General features: G+C 32.9%; 1 pseudogene across 1 annotated transcript; it reads right to left on the reverse strand.

The window, feature by feature from the left end:
• Positions 1-214: 214 nt before the first annotated feature.
• Positions 215-743, reverse strand: LOC112627065 (annotated as a pseudogene). Its single transcript, XR_003120013.1, has one exon. The product of XR_003120013.1 is annotated as a peptidyl-prolyl cis-trans isomerase A pseudogene (transcript).
• Positions 744-12,871: the final 12,128 nt, after the last annotated feature.

A 12,871-nucleotide genomic window follows, 5' to 3' on the forward strand; every position in this document is an offset into this window, starting at 1 on the left:
GTGGCTTAAAACAATAAAAGTATACTTTTTTCTCATATTACTGGTTAGCTACAGGTTAAGTCTTCTGGTGTGTGTGTGTGTGTTACTTCTAGAGGGAATAGAGGGAAGAATGGTAATAGTAGGGAAAAGATATTTAAGCCTCTTCTAGCTATAGTGAAGTACATATTTGTTACAAATAAGCTATTAATTTTATGTAGTACTATTTTTTTTTGACAATTGTTACTTAGTTTTTATTTCATAATCATAAACTTAACTCTGCAATCCAGCTAGGCATGGGAGAGAACAAGGAAAACATGGAACCCAAAGGGAACTGCAGTGAGAGCACAAAGATTCTAGGATACTGCGAGCAAATGGGGTGGAGGGGTGTTCTCCTGAGCTACAGAAGGAATGGTCTGGTGGTTAAGATAAAACACAAGTCAAACTTATTCGAGTTGTCCACAGTCAGCAATGGTGATCTTCTTGCTGGTCTTGCCATTCCTGAACCCAAAGAGCTCCATGGCCTCCACAATATTCATGCCTTCTTTCACTTTGCCAAAGACCACATGCTTGTCATCCAACCACTCAGTCTTGGCAGTGCAGATGAAAAACTGGGAACCATTTGTGTTGGGTCCAGCATTTGCCATGGACAAGATGCCAGGACCTGTATGCTTTAGGATGAAGTTCTCATCTTCAAATTTCTCCCCATAGATGGACTTGCCACCAGTGCCATTATGGCGTGTGAAGTCACCAATATCATGTTCAATTGTTTTGATTTTTAGTTCCCACAGATGAGTGAGAACATGACAAGTTTGTGTCTCTGGGCTTGGCTTATTTCAATTAACATAGTATCCTCCACTTCTCATTCATTTTTATGGCTGAATAGTACTCTATTGTGTATATGTATCACATTTTTTCTTTATTAATCTGTTGATGGACGCTTGGGTTGCTTACAAATCTTGGCTATTATGAATAGTGCAGCAATAAACATGAGAGTGTAGATATTGCTTTGATATACTGATTTCCTTTCCTTTTGGGTATAAACCTAGCAGTGGGATAGATGGATAATACAGTAGCTCTACTTTTTGTTTTTGAGAACAAGAAAACTTTTGCAATTCTTTATTTATATGTAAAATTTTAAAAATTGTATTTATAAGGCTGGGCATGGTGGCTCATGCCTGTAATTCCAGCACTTTGGGAAGCCGAGGCGGGTGGATCACGAGGTCAGGAGTTCCAGAACAGCCTGACCAACAACGTGAAACCCCGTTTCTATTAAAAATAAAAAAAAATTAGCCGGGCGTGCTGGCACATGCCTGTAGTTCCAGCTACTCAGGAGGCTGAGGCAGGAGAATCACTTGAACCCAGGAGGTGGAGGTTGCAGTGAGCTGAGATTGTGCCACTGCACTCCAGCCTGGGTGACAGAGTGAGATTCCATCTCAAAAAAAAAAAAAAAAAAAAAGTATTTATAGCTAATTATATTGAATGCATTAACAGGTTATAAATTAATTTTAGATGCAAAAACATATGTCAATTTTCCTATGGGTGTATTGTGATGTCATACAATAACACTTGTTATTTTGCACATTCTTTTCATAGCAATTTAAAATGTAAACTTCTCTTATATTTATTTCCAAATACAAATATTGTGCTTTAAAATTTTATACCATCTTGTTTGTTTTTTGTTTTTACGTGGTGATTTATTAAATTCCGGGATGTAGCATACTGTGCAATAACAAAATGCCTGTTTTAAAATAAGAATTCAAAAATTATGGCCAGGCGTGGTGGCTCACATCTCTAATCCCAGCACTTTGGGAGGCTGAGGCAGGTGGATTACCTGAGGTCAGGAGTTCGAGACCAGCCTGGCCAACATGGTGAAACCCCATCTCTACTAAAAATACAAACATTAGCCAGACATGGTGGTGGGTGCCTGTAATCCCAGCTACTCGGGAGATTAAGGCAGGAGAATTGCTTGAACCTGGGAGGCAGAGGTTGCAGTGAACCGAGATCACACCACTGCATTCCAGCCTGGGCAACAGAGTGAGACTCCGTCTCAAAAAAAAAATAAATAAATAATTATGGGAAGCATATGTGTTTAATACTTAGCAACACTATATTATTTGTCACTAACCTATTGATTCCATGGTTTTACATCTGACAGCAAATTTTCTAATTTACTTATATATATATATATATATATATAAAATATACTTCCATTTTTCCATAATTTTCTTTTTATAATTTTTCTCATAAAAAAACTTTAGAATAATTGGTTGTTATCATTAAAACATCTTGGTACATCTTGACAACAATTATAATAATATTACAAAATAATTTCACACAAAATGTGTTTATCATGTTGCGTTTTTGCATTTAAATAAGAATTAAAATATAAATAAAATAAAGAGTTTTGGCTTCTCATCGGTTACATTCATCTCACATTTTGTTTGCGATATTTTGTCAGTTATAGAGAATAAGCAAAAGAGCAAAAATACTGAAATATGCTTAGTATATTGTATGGAATATATTTTTTCAGTGTTTATATTTAGAGAAGGGCAGGAAATTGTAAGGTAGTTAACATTTCATAAGTGAACCTCAACAAAAAAAGCAAAAATATCTATCCCTTTCAGCCAATAAATGTCATTTCATAAAATATCATGTAGCAAACCAATAATATGGTTTGCATAAAGTGTAGATCCAACATTTCTTGTTGGATTAAACTTGTAGTTGACCAGTTTAATCCTATAATATTTAGCATGAAACTCTGATATGCAGATAACAGAACTGAGTTACCCACTGTCAAAAATTCTCCACCCTGCACAAGAGAGGAAGTGTTGTTTTCATGAATGTTTGTAATTCACCAATTAACCTACCACACTTTCTGGTGGAAATATATTAACTTTTCTGCAGTCATAATGACAGAAACATTTTGGCTATTTCTTTTCCTAGCTAGTATTCCCAAAGCTAAGCCCTAGGATTCTGTTTGAAATCAAGCTAAAATAGAACAGACTTCAGAATCTTACTACACTCACTCTGCAAAATAAAAAAAAATGTAAATAATTTTTAATAAATAGACTAAACATAGATTTTTGTTTCTGAAATCCACTTCTTTCTTGCATCTGAGAAAATATTATATAGAATATTTTAAAACAATAGATGATTAAGAATATCTTGGATTTTATGGCTACCATAAAAATGTGTTACTCAGATCTTATGTGGGAAACATAATTGACTGATCCCAGTTTTACACGTCTGGATTCACTACTGCCTTCACACTATGAGCACACTTCCCTCAGGCAGCTCCCAGCCAATGACTGAGCATGGCAGGGGTATTAAGCAGGCTCATTCTGGCAAGATGTGCATTTTTCCAAAATCTGACTCTGGAAAAAAGACTCATTGTACCAGCTGAAATCTTCTTGCAACTGAGGGACTTCAGTCTGAAAGTCATCTTACCTAATCCTTTTTCTTCCCTCTCCCTTTTACATTTATCAGACCTGCATCATGGTCTAAAGGATCTCACCTGACTCTCCTGCTCCCACGCCCAGTAAATCTTTCGCACATTTAATTACATCTTGGAATAAACTTTCAATAACTCAGACTTGCATAAAGTGCGGATCTACCAAAATTTACTCATTTTAAAAGACTATAGCTATTATTGTCACCAAGCAATCTAAAAGGGCCTTGTGAATGTTTATAAGGTTATTTTTATTCATTTGCTTCTTTGAAAATTAATTAAACCAAATCTAATAACCAAAATGTTAACATTTTGATCAGGAAGACTGGCAAGCAGTTCAGTTTACATCCTGCCTCATTCCTTATTGCTTTCCACATGACATTCTATCTTAGATACATACATAGGCATGCCATTTAGTACTTAAATCTCAAAAATTATTTCTTCCTGACTTTGATGTAGCCCCCAAAGTCAGAATCAAGAAAATAAGTAATACATAAGAAGTACTTAGGCAAAGCGGGTAGAAATTGTTAAATAATGTGAAGTTAATGTATATTTCAGTTTGGTCAATATTTTGATAATACATCCATACAGAAAAGTGTTTTCTGTTAAGGATTTATCCTTCTGCAAAATATTATCTATGCTTTATATTTTAAAGTCATATTAATTTATTATATCTCTAATAGAGATCAGTGGAAAGTAATTTTAGACAGAAAATGTTGCATCTTTTACCTATATGCAATATGTCTATATAATTATATATATTTACAATAGAATAAATAGTGTTCAAGCTCAAGTTCATTTACCATCATCCATGATTAACATTAATAAGCCAAATTACTGGACGAATCTTTAAAGTGCTGTCACTTTACCAACAGAGAATCAAATTTTAAATAATATCCTACCAGATCCTTCTTTTGTTCTACTTTGTGCTGTGGGCATTTATGAGAATGTATCTGCCTGGGCTTGCTAATCAATGTGGCAAACTGAGTTGATAACAAATTCTTCTTTGAAGCCATCATTTACCCTGACTATGTTGTAGTTGAACTAATGACTTGGTGGATAGATTTGTCAGGACCTTCTGCTAAGATTAATGTGGTCTTTCTTTCTTAGGCAAGTTAAAAAGAACAAAAAAATGTAAAAGGGAAAACAAAAAGCAAGATTAGAGGAAATAACAATGAATATTGGTATTACTGGAAGTTTCAACTATCCTGTTTGAATTGATATCAATACTATCTATATTATGTCTTTTGATAAATTTTTTGGATTGTTTTTGTGGTATTGTAATAAATCAATCCACAGGAAAATATATATGATAAATTAAAATTTATTTGATTTTATTATTTTTGCATTTGGCAAATAAATAGACAAAATGATAGGAATTAAATGTCACACAAATTAATAGTATAAAAATATGGATAATAATATTATTTGAAAAACTAAAAAGAATTAAAATTTAGATTCAAGAGAAATCACAAATTAGTAATGTAGTAAAATATAGTTAGCTATCAACATAATCATGTAATAGCAATGTTTTGAAGTATTTTCCAAAAAACTTAAGTTGGCATTGTTTCTATTTTCCAGATATCAATTTAATGTGTTAAATCATATTTTTTGTTATGGTATTAATGTTCAATTTTGAGTAACTATTAGCAATATCATTGGAGATTGTTAGAGAGGTTGAACAAAGTTATTTTAAAATAAAAATATGGAAAATATTTTAAAAATGTTTATGTGATTGTTTCTGCACTTATCTTTCTACATTATTTTTATCTGGAAATTAAATATACGTGAATAAGGAAAATAGAGAATGCTATCTTTTAATTAGTCAATTTTTTAAATTTAATTTTACTAGTATCCAAGCAATTTTAACAATGAAACTATTGAACCTACAATACATATACCAAATTATCATAGGTGCTTTTATTTCATTTTCTCATTTAATACACTAAATTAATATTTAGCACAGCATAAAGAGATACAAGAGTTATTTTGGGGTGATGCTGTAATTCACTTTGCTCACTAAGGTATGTAAAAGTTTCTTTCAGTTTGGGCTCATATAACGAAATGCTACAGACCAGGTGGTGTAAACAGACATTTATTACACACAGTTCTGGTAGCTAGCAAGTACAAGATCAAGGTGCCGGCTGATTGGGTTGCTGGTGAAATCTCTCCTCCTGGCTTGCAGACAGCCACCTTCTTTCTGTAGCCTCCTGAGGCAGGGAGAGAGAAAGAGAGAGAGAGGATGTTTTCTTGTATCTCTTTTTCTTCATATAAGGGCACTAAACCCAGGGCTCCACTCTGATGACTTTATCCAAACATAATTATTTCCAAAGGCTCCAACTTAAATACTGTCATGTTAGGGGTTAGGGCTTCCATATATGAATTTTAGGAGTACACAATTCAGTCCATAGCATTTGCCCACCACCCTCTCCAAATTCATGTCCTCACATGCAAAATACGTCCATTTCATCCCACTTGCTCCAAAAGTCTTAACTTATTCTTACATCTATTCTAAAGTCCAGTGTTTTACCTTATATCATCTAAATCACATATGGCTGAGATTGAAGTTAGTAATTCATCCTCAGCCAAAATTCTCCTCCACCTGTGAACCTGTAAAATCTTGTAGGCAATTACTGTGCTTTCAAAATTTAATGGTGGGAATAGCCTGAAAAGACATTTTCACTCCAAAAGAGAGAAAATATAAAGAAGAAAGTGGTGATAAGTCCTAAGCAAGTGTAAAATTTTAGCAAGAGAAATTCTATTATATCTTAACATTTAAGAGTAATCCTCTTTGGTTCAGTGCTCTACCTTTTGGACCTACAAGTATAGGAGTTGCTCTCTGTGGCTCTTCCAGAAAGAGATCCCACACTAAAGGACCTGAGTCTCCACTCTTAAAGTTCATCAGCACAATTTCACCCTGAAAGCTTTTGGTGGAGGCCACTTGGCTTTTGAAACCTAGTCCATGTCTCTGATGACCTCTGATATACCTTCAGTCTCCTTATTCCAGTTTATTGAATAATAATGTTCATTTGCAACTGAATACAACTATGGTCCATACTAATAAAATCTAAAAAGTCGATTAAGTTCATTAGTGGCACCCATTACCTCTTTATGAAATGGTTATTCAGCTACCCCTTAATGTTCTCTTAAGAACAGCGTTCTCAGTTTTTACAACATGGATAGGCTGAGAATTTGCAAATATTTTCAAGTTCTGGTTCATTTTAACTTAACCATTATTTATTTAATTCATCTTTTTTTTGTATTTTACTGTAAGCATTCAAGAGGAATCAAGCTACTCCTTCAACACTTTGATTAGAAATCTCCTGAGTTAAATATCTAATTTCATCACTCCTAAGTTCTGCCTTCCATGAAAGATTAGAACACAGTTCAGCTAAGTTCTTTGACACTTTATATCAAGTATAACCTTTCCTCCAGTTTGCAATAACATGTTTCTTATTTTGGTCGGATACCTCATCAAAATTGCTTTTAACATCCATATTTATATCTGGCACCTCAAAACTCCTCCAGCTTTGACCCATTACCCAGTTCTAAAACTGCTGCCACTTTTTAAAATATTTCTTACAGCAGCATTCCACTTCTTACTACCAATATCTGTCAAAGTCAGCTGGAGCTTCTATAAAAATATACCATAGACTAGCTAGTATAAACAACAGATTTATTTATCATGGTTCTGGAGAATAGGAAGTTCAAGATCAAGGTGCTGGTCAATTCAGTTCCTGATGAAGGCCATCTTTCTGACTTGCAGTGTGCCTTCTCACTGCATCCTCACATGGTGGAGAGAGCGCAAGAGGTCTGATACCTTTTTTTTTTTTTTTTTTCCGTACAAAGGCACTAATCCCCCATCATGAGAGCCCTACCTTCATGAACTCATATAAAATAAATTATCCCAAAGGTCCCATCTTCAAGTGCAGTTGCTTTGGGGGTTTGAGTTTTAACATAAGAATTTCAGGGGGACAAAATTCAGTTCACAGCAGACAGTATTTCAAATTGTCCTTCTTCTGTAACTCATTTTATACTTGTGTGCTTGAATATACTAAAGAAAACAAATGACTTTAGACTTTTCCATAATTCTTTCTTTGAAAGGATAAAAAGCTGCTGAGACTTTGGTCACTTTTTTTCTGTTATTGTCCAATTGGTAATAGAATTTGGAGAAACAGAGAACATGAAGATTAATAGACACAGCAAGGTGATAAATGCCTTATTTTTACTTGTACTTGTGTCTTAAAACTACTTTTTCATATGTTCATTTAGCAGGTGTAGAAAAGAGAACACAATGGAAATAAATAGACACAGCAGAAAGTGCCTGCTCTGTGAAAATAACTGTCAAGAGAATGAAAAGACAAACCACTGACTGGAGAAAATATTTGCAAAGACACATCTAATAACATCTTATAAAATACTATTATCCAAGATATACAAAAAACTCTTAAAAGTCAACAATAGGAAATTATAAATCTGATTTTAAAATGGGTTACAGACCTTAATAGACATACCATAAAATAAAATATACAGATGGCAGATAAGCATATAAAAAGATACTGCTCATCATATTCATCAGGGAAATGCAAATTAAAACAATGAGATATCACTACATACCACTTTAAAAGATAGTTTGGTGATTTTTTACAAAAGGAAACATACTCTTATCATGTGATCAGCAATCACACTCTTTGGTGTTTGGCCAAAGGAGTTTAAAACTTATGCCTACAGAAAAATCTGCAAACAATAGTATCACAGCTTTATTAATCATTGCCAAAACTTGGAACCAACCAAGATGTCTTGTGGAGCACACAGGACTTTTAGGGGAAAAAAGTATATTCTAATGCTGAATACATATAATTACACATTTTTCTAAACCCATAAAATGTACAACATCAAGAGTGAGCCCTAATATAAACTATGAACTTTGAGTGACAATAATTTGTCAATGTAAATTCACTGATTTTGACAAATGTACCACTCTGATAATGGGGGAGGCTATGCATGTATTGTTGCAGGGCTCATTGTACCTTCATCTCAATTTTGCTGCAAACTTAAAACCGCTCATTTTCATGTTGAGAAACCTTTTTTTTTAAATCTCAGCTTGGTAAAGTAATGAAGAGTATACACTCATCAGCCTGGGTTTAAATCCCCTCTATGTCACTTACTGTATTAGTTTTCCATTGCTGTGTAACAATTCACCCCAAGATTTAGCTAGGTTAAGGATCAAGGAAGACATTTTGACAAGAAGCTACATTTAATATTAATATAAGGTCTGAAAGAGAAAAAGAGATAATTAGATAAGAGGCAAGCAGATCAGAAGGTGTAGAAATTAAGGGTTGGGAGTAATTGAATAAAAAGCAAGCTGGGGCATGTGAAAATACTGTATTATTCACTAATTGTTCATCTGCATCGGTTGCAATTAACCAATGGGATCATATCTAACTCACCTATAATATAGCAATAATGTCCCTAACTTTCTTCTGTATTTCACCCACCCCTAGGTCCAGGACTACAGATTAATTACTAATCAATAATTAAAACATGACTTATTCATATGAATGCTTTCTATATCTCTAATTATTTGACAGTTATATTTCTATGTTAACTTAAGAAAATATAACTACCAGTAGTTGTTGATTTGAGATTATGGTACTATGCACAACAAGTTACAAGTCCAAATCCATTTAAAGAGACAACCCTATTTATCTTCTACATACTCTAGTTTGTTATGTTTATGTAATGGCTTTGGAGTTAGACTGCCTGGGCTCAATTTGGAGATAGATAGATTAGATAGACTTTATATAATTATATATAAAGGTAAGTTATTTAACTTCTCAGCCTCAATTACTTCATTTCAGAAATGAAAGGGAAATTAACACTTACCTTAATAGGATTCAATGATTATTATGATGATGATTGATTATTACTTTGAGTGAAACTCCTCCAGCTTATAACACATAATTTATGAGTATTCCTGAGGTTTATGGAATTTTGACTAGTGTCCACTTAGCTTAGAATAATGCTCAGTTCATTCATTCATTCATTCATTCATTCATTCATTCATTCATCAAAAAAAAAAAAAATGAAGCATCCGGCATATGCTGGGCTCCTGTTGGGGGCTACTGAGGTGAAGATGTATAATAAACATTCCCTGCCCAGCTGTTGCTTATGGACTACAAAGCAGAGCGGTTATTTAGGCTATGAAACAAAATAAAGTTTGGCAAGTGTAGCTGAGCTACTATGGTGGTACAATAGAAAAATTGAGCAACTTTGCCTCAGAGAATTTAAAAAAAAGCAAGAACAGCATCCAGGAATAAAAAAAGGTTTGGCTTGATTCTCAAACAATTAATAGGAGTTTTGCATAAGAATGTACAAGGAAAGGCATTCCAAGAGGAGGAAAATGTACAAAAAATTACTAGGTGGTTGATTATTAAAATGTCAATATTTTATATGGACAAATTCTGAATTCAGGTGTTGTTTTTAGAAAATATTTACATGTTATCTCTTTATTGTTGTCAAAATCAAAGAACAAAGGAATATGGAAACTTCACAAAAGTATATTGCATAATTCTTATATATGTTAAATAATGTGCCACTTAGTCACATTCTACCCCTTCTCTTTCTATCCCATTTCTTAATATCGATAAGGCAAATTCAAAACAGCTAGGATATAATATTTTGTAAAACGCATGTTAATGGAACTATGGGTACATTTCCATGACAACTGTTTCTTCTTTTCTTCTCTTTTCTGTGTTTATAATGCACAGTTTGACAAGATGGGGGATGAATGGTGGCCAAAAAGGGAAAATGATCTATACTCTCTCCTATTAGATACTGGGCATGGATGGAAATGGCCAAGTTATTTACTAAATAAAAACAGAGCCTCTGGAGAGTAACATCCACTCTAGTCAGTAATATCATTTACTCACAGGTTAGGGACACAGGAACATAATCTGCTCTGTTTTGAAGACTAGCTGAAAACCCTATTGGCTTCAGTCATCTAGAGGAATTATATTTACCTTTAATGTTATTACATTAAGTTAACATTAAATGTTACCACAATTTATTCTTAAAGTAATACTGTAGAAGTAAGTATAAGATAAACTTGACTGTTTTAAAACTACATACATATGGCATAATTTATATAAGGAAAAGAGTGATATCAAATTATAATTGCTAAAAAAAAGAGCTGAAATAGGAAATTGTCTTTTTGAATAAAAACCAATGTCATTGTAAGAAGAAATAAAATAATTCCTGCTAGACCAATTTTTAAAACCAATATTTTATCATACTTTCATAAAAGATATTTTACTGACAATGTGGGCATAGCAGTGATATATAACTTCCTCCTTTCTCCATATCCCTTAAAAAAAAAAAAAAAAAAAAGCAAAGGAGAATATTCTACATGCCAGGGATAATTACTCTTATTTCTACCTTATAATCAATGTATCTCCAAAAGGAAACAATATTAAACACATTTAGAAATAGCATAAATACTTTATGACTTCTTAACTATGAAAGTATAAACAGTTCTTATTCTTATAGTGGCAATAAAAGTTGAACATTCAACATATCTGTGTCATGCAACTTAAAGCAATTGGTATTCTTTCAAATTAATGTAAGCGGTACGCATGATAGAAGTGGAAGATAGTTGTTTATGGTTAAATTTTAAGCCCTATTTATGGAGCAAATTATTTGACTTTAAATAGCAAAATGTTACTAATCAAATAAACTAAGAATACTAAGTTTGCTTATTTTTCTTAAACACAATTGTCACATATTATTTCTGTGCATTTACAAAACAATTTTATTTGAACTTAATTTTATAAAAATGTTACCACAATTTATTCTTAAAATAATACACATTTTAAGCTGATGTACACAGGTGAAACTTTAGAATACACCTTTAGCTTCAGAATCAATGTTAAAAGAAATCACTAACACAGTCAGATATAAGCTGTACTTTAGATAATGCCATTTTAACAATATTAACTTTAGTAATTATAGAAAAGCATAAGTATTTGGGACTTCCATGACATTCATTAAGATTTTAGAATTCATTATGTGAAATTATCTGTTTTGTAAAGCTAAAAATAAATACCCGTTAAAATTTATGATTTGTTTTTCTTAACTTAGTTGTTAAGACAAAGGGTCTTGGTAAATATAAATGAGGCTTAAAATATAAAATAATTACAAGTCATCTACTACCTGAACTGTGAATAGTCTGGAAATGCCACATACATAGCAATGATTGATTGAGCACTGTCTATTTCCCCATGGCTTGCTCTCAGTGTTGCTGCAGATAATACCTCTGCCAGCCTCATGCATTGGACTATCTGCAGGGCAATCCTTGGATTTCTGATCCACATTTTCTTCTTACTGTGTAATTCTGCTCTTTCTCCTTCAGGTAGTCACCTTTTCACAGCTAAATACAGATATTTAGCTCTAGGTTTTGCCCTCTTTATTCTAACTCTTAGTGTAAATAACATAGGAAATGGGTCTTCTCCCCTGCCCATTTTCATTCATTTGCAAATCAAATTACAACTCTGATTGTTACTAATAACTAGTTGGGTAGACTTAAAAACAAAGCTCTATAAATGTATGTGAAAATAATATGACACAAATTTAAAAAAATAGAAATTAAAAATAAGAGCTTTAAGGCTGATACAGGATACTGAGCATTTAAGTCATCTGGAAATTGTATATGGAAATTCTGGAAACAAAGTATCTCATAGCTTCATTTCTGTTTAACTGAACATAGTCTTCAGATTCAGAATTTTAACTATGCTAAAAATGATAGGTTTCACATTTTGATGCTATTGTAAGTGGTATTTAACTTCAACTTCTGAGTTTTCATTGGTTGCATATAGAAATACAGTTGACTTTTGTATATTGCCTCTCGTATTCTGCAAAGTTGCTAAGCTTACTTATTCTAGTTGCTTCCTGAAGATCCCATAAAATTTTCCACGCAGGCTAGTCATGTCATCTGTCAGTAAAGAGGGTTTTGCTTCTTGCTTTCTAATCTGGACGATTTACGTCTTTTGCTTCCTGTTGTACTATATAAAACCTCCAGAACAATGTTGATTAGAGTTCTTGAGAGCAAATACCCTTGTTCTCATCCTAATCTTATGTGAAAAACCATTTTCTTTCACAAGTAAGTATACTGATAACTGTAAGTTGGTTGTAGGTGCCATTTTTGCAGTGAAGGAAGTCCCTTTCTATTTGTAGTTTGCTGAGAGCTTTTTAAATCAGGAATGGACGTTAGACTTTATCTAATGCTATTTCTGTATCTATTGAGATGACCACATAATTTTACTTATTATTATTTGTTCATACGGTATGTAACATTGATTGATTTTCAGAAGTTAAATTATACGTACATTTCTGTTAAGTTTTGTAGTTTCAATTTTTTATCTGCATTTGCATAATATTGCTTTCTGT

Source organism: Theropithecus gelada, chromosome 6 (assembly GCF_003255815.1).
Source record: "Theropithecus gelada isolate Dixy chromosome 6, Tgel_1.0, whole genome shotgun sequence".
NCBI lineage: Eukaryota > Metazoa > Chordata > Mammalia > Primates > Cercopithecidae > Theropithecus > Theropithecus gelada.